The 7,850-nt window shown below is 38.5% G+C and overlaps 1 protein-coding gene across 1 annotated transcript in view; it reads right to left on the minus strand.

Moving 5' to 3' along the window:
* The window catches only part of PPP1R17 (protein phosphatase 1 regulatory subunit 17), a 28,472-nt gene extending 22,984 nt beyond the window's left edge, over window positions 1-5,488 (minus strand). The window contains exon 1 of the mRNA XM_074289193.1: window positions 5,273-5,488. The gene's annotated coding sequence lies outside the window, so the exon portion shown is untranslated. The remainder of the gene's footprint in view (window positions 1-5,272) is intronic.
* Window positions 5,489-7,850: the final 2,362 nt, after the last annotated feature.

A 7,850-nucleotide genomic window follows, 5' to 3' on the forward strand; every position in this document is an offset into this window, starting at 1 on the left:
CCCCACCACACCCCAAGCTCTTAGCCTGTATACTTAGAGAGGAAGCCTGGGGGATGTTCATGAGAGCTGAATCCTCCACACTGATGGAGAACTGTGGGAAAGCTGACATGGAATCTGGCCAGATTTGGCCTCTGTTATTTTCCCAGGCCTGACTTCCATGGGTACGACTGCTGCAGTCTCAGGTGGGCAGGAGGAATGAAGGAGAGCTGTCCTCCCCACGGCATCATGTTAGTGGGTCAGAGGACCACAGACTTGGTGGTCCCACCAAGGTGGAGGAACAAGCCCAGCAACAGAGTGGTCCTTCAGGACCAGCCTATCCAAGGCCAGAGAGCTGTACCCACAAGAGTGGGATGGGGAGGATTTTTTTCGCCCGTCTACATCACAGAGAGATTGTGCTCTGTTTGGCCAGAAAAAGGACATACCCCATGAAAACCCAAGTCATTGAAGAGCAGTTTTTGGATATCAAGTGACCCCAGGGCTCTTCCACTAAGGACCACAGCCTGTCCTAAGTTTCCTTGACAATCCAGACGGACTCCCAGCAGCCTGATGAGGTCCACTCCAGGCCCTTGGAAAAGCTGAGTATCCCCCTGAGATGAGAGGGCTATGAGATCATTGCAAAACAGATGGGATCATTAACTGGTCCCCCCAGTCAACCTTAGCCAGCCCGCCAGCCCCAGTTACTCCAACAGATTTCACTTCAGGCCTCCATTTTCTGTTAATACAGTTTCTCCCAACTCAGGAATCTGAATGGCAGCCATTGCTGGAACCCAACGATGGGCTAGCCCAACTGGGGAATCAAGAGAGCAGTAGCATCTTAAAATGTTGTCATTGGGGGATTAGTGGATAGGATAGGAAGGATGATGAGAGCATCATGGTAGTCACGCAGTCCTAGTTTTTACATTTAATACTTGTGTAGTAATAAAATGAAATCACTTTACCTTGATGCACCTCAGTTTCTTCAACTATAAAGTATGTGAGTTGGAATAGAGGGTCTCTGAGGTCCCTTTGAACTTTAACTCTACGATCTTAAAACAAGGCCCTTAACCTCTCTGGGACTCAGTTTCCCATCTGTAAATGAGGGAGCTGGACTAGATGGTTTTTGAGATCCTTTTAGCTCTAAATCTATAAATCATACTTTGAGCTAATGGTTAGAGCAGAAACTGCCAGAACTTTCTTTCAGTCAATTGACAAAACCAAAGTAAAGCAAATTTCCTCTAGTAGGTATGTTTATCCTTCTATCTGCCTAGCAGTGAAATGAAATAAACTGGAATTATCACCTACTGTGCACTATGCTGTGCAGATATCTGAAAGTGGATAAAAATTCAAGCTCTAATTTACAGCCCAATTCTAACATGTCAAGTAAATGAATGATTAGAAACAGAGCCGTTTTGGAAGAGTTTTAAGCTTTCCCAGTTTTCATCTTTTTTTTTTTTTCTTTTCTTTTTCCCCTGAGGCTGGGGTTAAGTGACTTGCCCAGGGTCACACAGCTAGGAAGTGTTAAGTCTCTGAGACCAGATTTGAACTCTGGTCCTCCTGAATTCAAGGCTGGTGCTCTATCCACTGCGCCACCTAGATTCCCCCCAGTTTTCATCTTTTTCAACAATGGATCCACAAAACCTTTGAGTCAAAGCTTTTATCAAGTGTGTTCATTGAAAGGTAACGATGTAGTGGATAGAGAGCTTTCCACAGAACCAGAAGACCCAGATTGAAATTCTCCCTCAGATACTGAATTACCTTTGTGACTCTGTTCAAGTCACTTAATCTTTCTGTGCCTCAATTGTCTCATCTGTAAAAATATTTCAGGGAGTCATTGAAAGGATCAGCTTAACAGATAACATAACACAGGATTTTGCAAAACTTAAAAATGCTATAGAAATACTAGTTATAATTATTCGTCATTCTTTATGGAGCATTATCTAATCATGTTCATGTAGGATTTGATTGTTCCTCAATAGATCAACTCCCAGATATTTGATGCATTTTGTTGTTGTTTGGAACGGATCAATTTTTAAAAAATTTTTCTCCTGGATTGTGTTATTGCTACATACAGTAATGCTGTTGAATTTGATGAGCTTACTTTATACCTTACTGTTTTATGGAAAGGACATAATTCTATATTTCAGAATTAAATATTTATTATTAAATGTAATAGAAATAAAAATTGCTAGTTGACAATTATATGAAGAGATGTATATCATCAATATAGTTTCTTAGACTGTACTTTCTAGTGCAGTATGGGTGAACCCTCTGTCTCATGCCTCTGGTCAAAGCAGACTCCAACCAGTTAATAAAAATCCTAACACATAGATACTAATCTCCTAATCAGAGTAATATTTGCACTCATTTTAAGTCTCTTCCTTACAAGGAGGGCTGTTTAAGGCCTACTGTGAAACTGAGAGCTTGATGGATGTTCTTAGGAGCTCTAAAGAGCAAACAAGGTATAGCATGGAGATTACAGCTCTCAGATTTCTTCCAGGACAGTAGAAGAACAATCTATGAACAAAGACTTAGTTTGAGCAACAGATCTGTGCAGAATCTGACAACGCTCAATTGTTGACTTTTCATAAAAATGAAGGGTTCAAGACCCTGTTTCACCAAGAAATTACTCAGTTCTATCAGATTTTTTTGAATAGAGTCTCTTTCCTAACTGACAAATGCAATTTGATAGAGACTCGTTCTTTATTAAGAGGAAAATGATTATCTGCATATATTACAGATATCTATCTATCTGTTTATCTATCTATCTATTTATCTATCTATCTATCTATCTATCTATCTATCTATCTATCTATCTATCTATCTATTTAGCTATCTATTTATCTATCTATCCTTCTATCTGCCTTAAGCAACCAGGTGGGGTTTAGTAGCAAAATTATTGGACTTTGAGTCACAGAGACCTGATTCTGGATGCTGATTCAGGCACTAACTAGCTATGTAAGCCCAGATAAGTTAATTCATCTCACTAAACGTCAGTTTCCTCCTTTATAAAATGAGGACAATTATTATAACTTCTTCATAAAATTGCTATAAGAATCAAATGAGATAATTTGTGTAAAATATTTTCCAACTTAAAAGAGCTAGATATATTATTCTTTTTCCTACATTCTCTCACAATCTCATTATTGTAAACAATTGCACATACTTTGAAATTAACTAACAGGAGATATGGATGTCATCTATTCAGAAGGGAAAAAATGACTCCTAATAAATAAGAATAACAAAAGCAATACAATTAATATTATAAATATTAATATAATTATAACAGAAATAATGTATTTTTACTTAATTATATTTAATTTTATAGATTATATTTTTAAAATAATAATATATAAGCAACAAATATATATGATATATTATACATATTATAATGGTATTTATTGTATCATATACTATAACATGTAAAATATTATAATAAAATGTTAATATAATTAATACAAATGTTACTCTAATAAAAGTGACCTCATTCCTTCTGAATAGCTGATATCTTCACTTCGGACCCATCATCTTTCAAATGTGTATGACACAAAGGAGACATTTTAAGAGAATGTGGCTGGGACTGAGATTAAGAAAAAAGATCGAAAAAAATTGAGGGATTGAAAACAAGCAGGGGGCTTTTGGGAGCTGAAATGGTCCCTGACAAACAAAAATCTTCCAGAGTTTCATGGAGTCTCAGATGTGGAGATGGGAGCCTCCTCAGAGGTCATAGATTGCGAGATGATCTTGAGAGATAAAAGAATTTATACAAGGGGTCACAGATAATGATTGGCAGATAACTGTCCCAACTTAGAGAGCTCAGAGAGCTGGAAAGAACCTTAGAGACTGGTTGAACTGACTCCTTGTTTTACATGGAAAAGCTGAAGCCTGCCCAGTACCACACAGGGAGCAAATGGAAGAAACAAACACCCTCCAACCTAGTGTTCCGACCAGTGGGCTACATGGTCCTAAAAGACCCCTTCCTGGGGCTGCTCTGGATGGGATGACTGTCCCGGCATGAGCTCACTTAGCTGAAGTGAATGGAAAAGAAAAAATTATCAGATTTGGAATGTAGAGAGAAATGGGTTCTAGTCCTTGGAAATTTTTTTGGAAATTTGGAGCATTGTGATTATAGACAAATCACTCAGACTTTCTGAGTTCTACTTTCCCAGTCTATAAAATGGGAAAGGTATTTTCTCTATGCCATTTTTATATACCTTAAAGTACTGGGAGGATCACAAAAGCTAATCTAGATAAAGTTCCTCGTGAACTCTGAAGGGCTACATAGAAATGCCCTCGCCAAGTCTCTCTCCACCAGGAGATTCTGTGACTGGCAGTTACAATAATATCACAAGTCGAACATTATTTTCACATTGGTTTTAGGCTTGTGCTTTCTTCTGAGGCATTTTAAACAAGGAATTATGCAGTAATTTTCAAAGGATATTTCTCCTAAATTTCATATTGTCTATGAATACAGACATTAAATGCAACCCAATTCAATCCCAAATGACCCAATGTAATTTAATCTGCACAATAGAATCCAAAAACCACCGACTGGATGCTCACCATGCTCCAGGCACTGGGATAAGTGCCATCATGACAAAGACAAAAACTAGTCAGTTCTCACTCCAAAGGAATATCTGTCAGCTAAGGGGTTTCTGTGTAATTAAGCTATCATGATAGGGGATGACAGATAGAAGGCTGAAATGGACCTGAGAGGTCAGTGAGTCCCAGATAAACTGAGGCACAGAGGAGTTGACTACAAAGCCTCCCATTCAGGAAGTGACAGAGGTAAACCTAAAACCAGTGGCTCCAAATACAGTTCTCTATGTATTGTGCCATTCTAGAGATGGCCACCAATGGAACTTCTATTTCAAAAAGAAGTTTGTTCATTTTGTAGCTTTGAAATTCACGGTTTACCTGGAACAAGCTCCCCAGTGGTAAGAAATGATGAGCACATAAATAATCATTCGTTATCCCTGGCTAGTAGACTGGTTAGAAAAGCTCTTCTATACTTTGGACACTCTGTCCCATCAAGAGTCATGTCTGTCTCCCTCTGTTTCCCTTTAGGATGACACGTCACATGAACAAATAAGCAAATAAAGAAAAAACTTTTAAAACAGAAACTTTTCAGCCTGGGTCAGCCCCTTGCCATACCCTTAGCCTACCATCCCTCCCAAGGACATATTTGGGCTGCTACCAGCTCTAAATGTTCCTCGTAAGCAGAACCAGCGTGACTCAAGTAAAGAATGTTTTTCTCCACTATGAAAGTTGCTGAATGAAAAATTATGGTACTTACCAAGCAATCCTGGGACTGGGTGCAGAAGCAGAGGGAGGGAGACAGAGCTCACTCAGCCAGGTCCCTCTCTGGATGCTGTGGCCACCCTGGGCTCCTGCTGCCTTATCTAGAGAGCAGCCCCAGCTGTTGCCATGGGGATACTAGGTTTCAGGAGCAATCTGGTGAGGGGCTGAGGGACCAAGAAGGGGAAGAAGAAGAAACTGACCTTAACCTTGCTCACACACTAGCTGTTTACAGTGGTTTGGGGGCTGCCCTTCCAGTGATTAGGGGGTGGAGACAGAATAAAATTACAAAGAGACAAGATCCCCTTTCCTGAGCCCCATGGGGAAGATATTCTTCAAACCCATCAACAAAACTCAGGGAGAAGTCCTATTTAAACCCTTTTTGAATCTGCCTCCAGTCTAGCTTTTCTAAGAATTGAAGGAGTTGAAAAGAGATGAGGATGTTCTCTATTCAGAAGGAATGATGACATTTTATAAAATAATAACAACTGCAAGAATATGAATAACACAGCCATTAACAAAATTAATTTAATTATAATATATACATATAATATAACATGCCTAGATTATATATTTAGTGTAACATGAATAATATATTTAAATGTTCATATAAATATTACTTCAATAATGTTCCATAATTCCATCCTAGGCTGACAATTCACTCCCCCTTCCAAACACACACACACACACACACACACACACACACACACACACACACACACAGAATCTATGTCCAAACAAAAATGTTCTGCTTACCATTTCTAATACATTCCTCCCCATGCTTTTGGAAAAGTTTTCTTCTACACCTGGAATACCTCCTTCATCACCCACTTCTTGGAACCCCCAAAACTTATATTCTTCCTACATAATTATAAGTAATACATACAGTGCAAATGGAAGTAATTGTGAAAGAAGAAACTTGTACCTGGAAAGGATTTAGAAGGATTCCAGAAGATGGGATCTGAATGAGTAGCAACTCATTCAAGAAACCTCTTATAATTTTCAGTTGTTGCGGTCTTCTCCCCTTCTGGAAATTATCCTGCAGGCATTTTTATTGATTCATTTGTATACCTGTGTGTGGTTTCTCTACAGTGGAAAACAAGCTCCATGATGACAGGACTCTTTCCTTTTTGTCTTTGAAACCCTAAAGCCTATCACAGTGTACAAAGCATGTTATACATTCTAATTTTATGTTTGTATATTAATTTTAACATAATCTTTATTTCCAAATATATTCTTCCCTTTTTTCCCCTACCTATACTGGCATGCTTTGTACCAAGAAACAGAGAGAGAGACACACACAGAGAGAGAGAGAAAGAGATAGAGAGAGAGACAGAGAGACAGAGACAGAGAGAGAGGAGGAATAATTCAGTAAATTTGAACTATATATGAGGCTATCTGCAATACTCTACATCCATAATCTCCAGCCTCTGCCAAAATGGGCAGATGTATTTTTCATCTCTTCTTCATTTACTAACTCTGTCTTCATTTTTGAAGATGCACCCCCCCAGCATTGAAAAGGGTAACACTTTCAAAGAGGGAAGGACACAAATGTCATATTTCCCCAGTGGAGGGGAGGTCTCTCCTCTAAATCCTGGTCTTACCATTGCTTTTTAGCAGAAGACTTTCCATTGCTTTGTAGTGCAAGCAAACAGATAGAAAAGATAATCTCAATGGCAGATGGTGATGTAAAAGCATACCTTGGAGAGTTCCAGAGAAGGGCTGAGCACATGGTCAGAGCTCTGGCTCCTTTGCTAGTAGAGCTCATGTTAAGGAGCGGTGAAAATCGCCACACCAGTGATGTGACGGCGCTTGGGAAATTTTCTCAAGCTATATGGATCAATTAGCTTTTTGCTTCGGTTCTGATTACAATGCATTTACCATTGGCTTTTAAAGGAACATGTTTGAATGTTAATCTGTAATAGTTCATTATTAGAGGTGCAGTAGATAGAGTGCAAGTCTTGAACTCAAATCTAGATGCAGAAATTCACTAACTGTGTGACCCTTGGCAAGTGACTTAATCTTTGTGTGCCTCAGTTTCCTCATCTGTAAAAGAAACCGGAAAAGGAAATGGCAAACCATTCTAGTATTTTTGCCCAGAAACTCTCAAAAAAAGGGTCACAAAGAGTTGGACTTGACTGAAAACAACTAAACAACAATAAGAATAGTGCAAATCTATGGATAGTTTATTTCATTTAATCAATGACATATCAAGCATTAAAGAGATATTTCCTAAAACTCTTCTGGCCGGGAGCTTCTTTAAGGGCAAGTCTCAAATCTTGGCTTTATGTTGCTCTCTCATTGCTCAAAGCCCCAAGACAGTCCATCAGTCAACAAATACATATATATATATATATATACATATCCATAAATATATATTTTAATTCAATAAACAATGTATTTTAGACACTGTGCTAAATGCTGAGATACAAATAAGAAAAAGATAATCAGTCCCTGACCTCAAGAGCTTAGAAATAAAAATAAATCCATAGGAGCTGTTTGGGTAACTAAGAGAAATAATACAAATGAAAAGAGGTTCTAGGAGAGAGGGCTTGAGAAACACTCAAGAGTAATGA

The sequence above is a fragment of the Sminthopsis crassicaudata genome, chromosome 1, assembly GCF_048593235.1.
Source record: "Sminthopsis crassicaudata isolate SCR6 chromosome 1, ASM4859323v1, whole genome shotgun sequence".
In the NCBI taxonomy this organism is placed as follows: domain Eukaryota; kingdom Metazoa; phylum Chordata; class Mammalia; order Dasyuromorphia; family Dasyuridae; genus Sminthopsis; species Sminthopsis crassicaudata.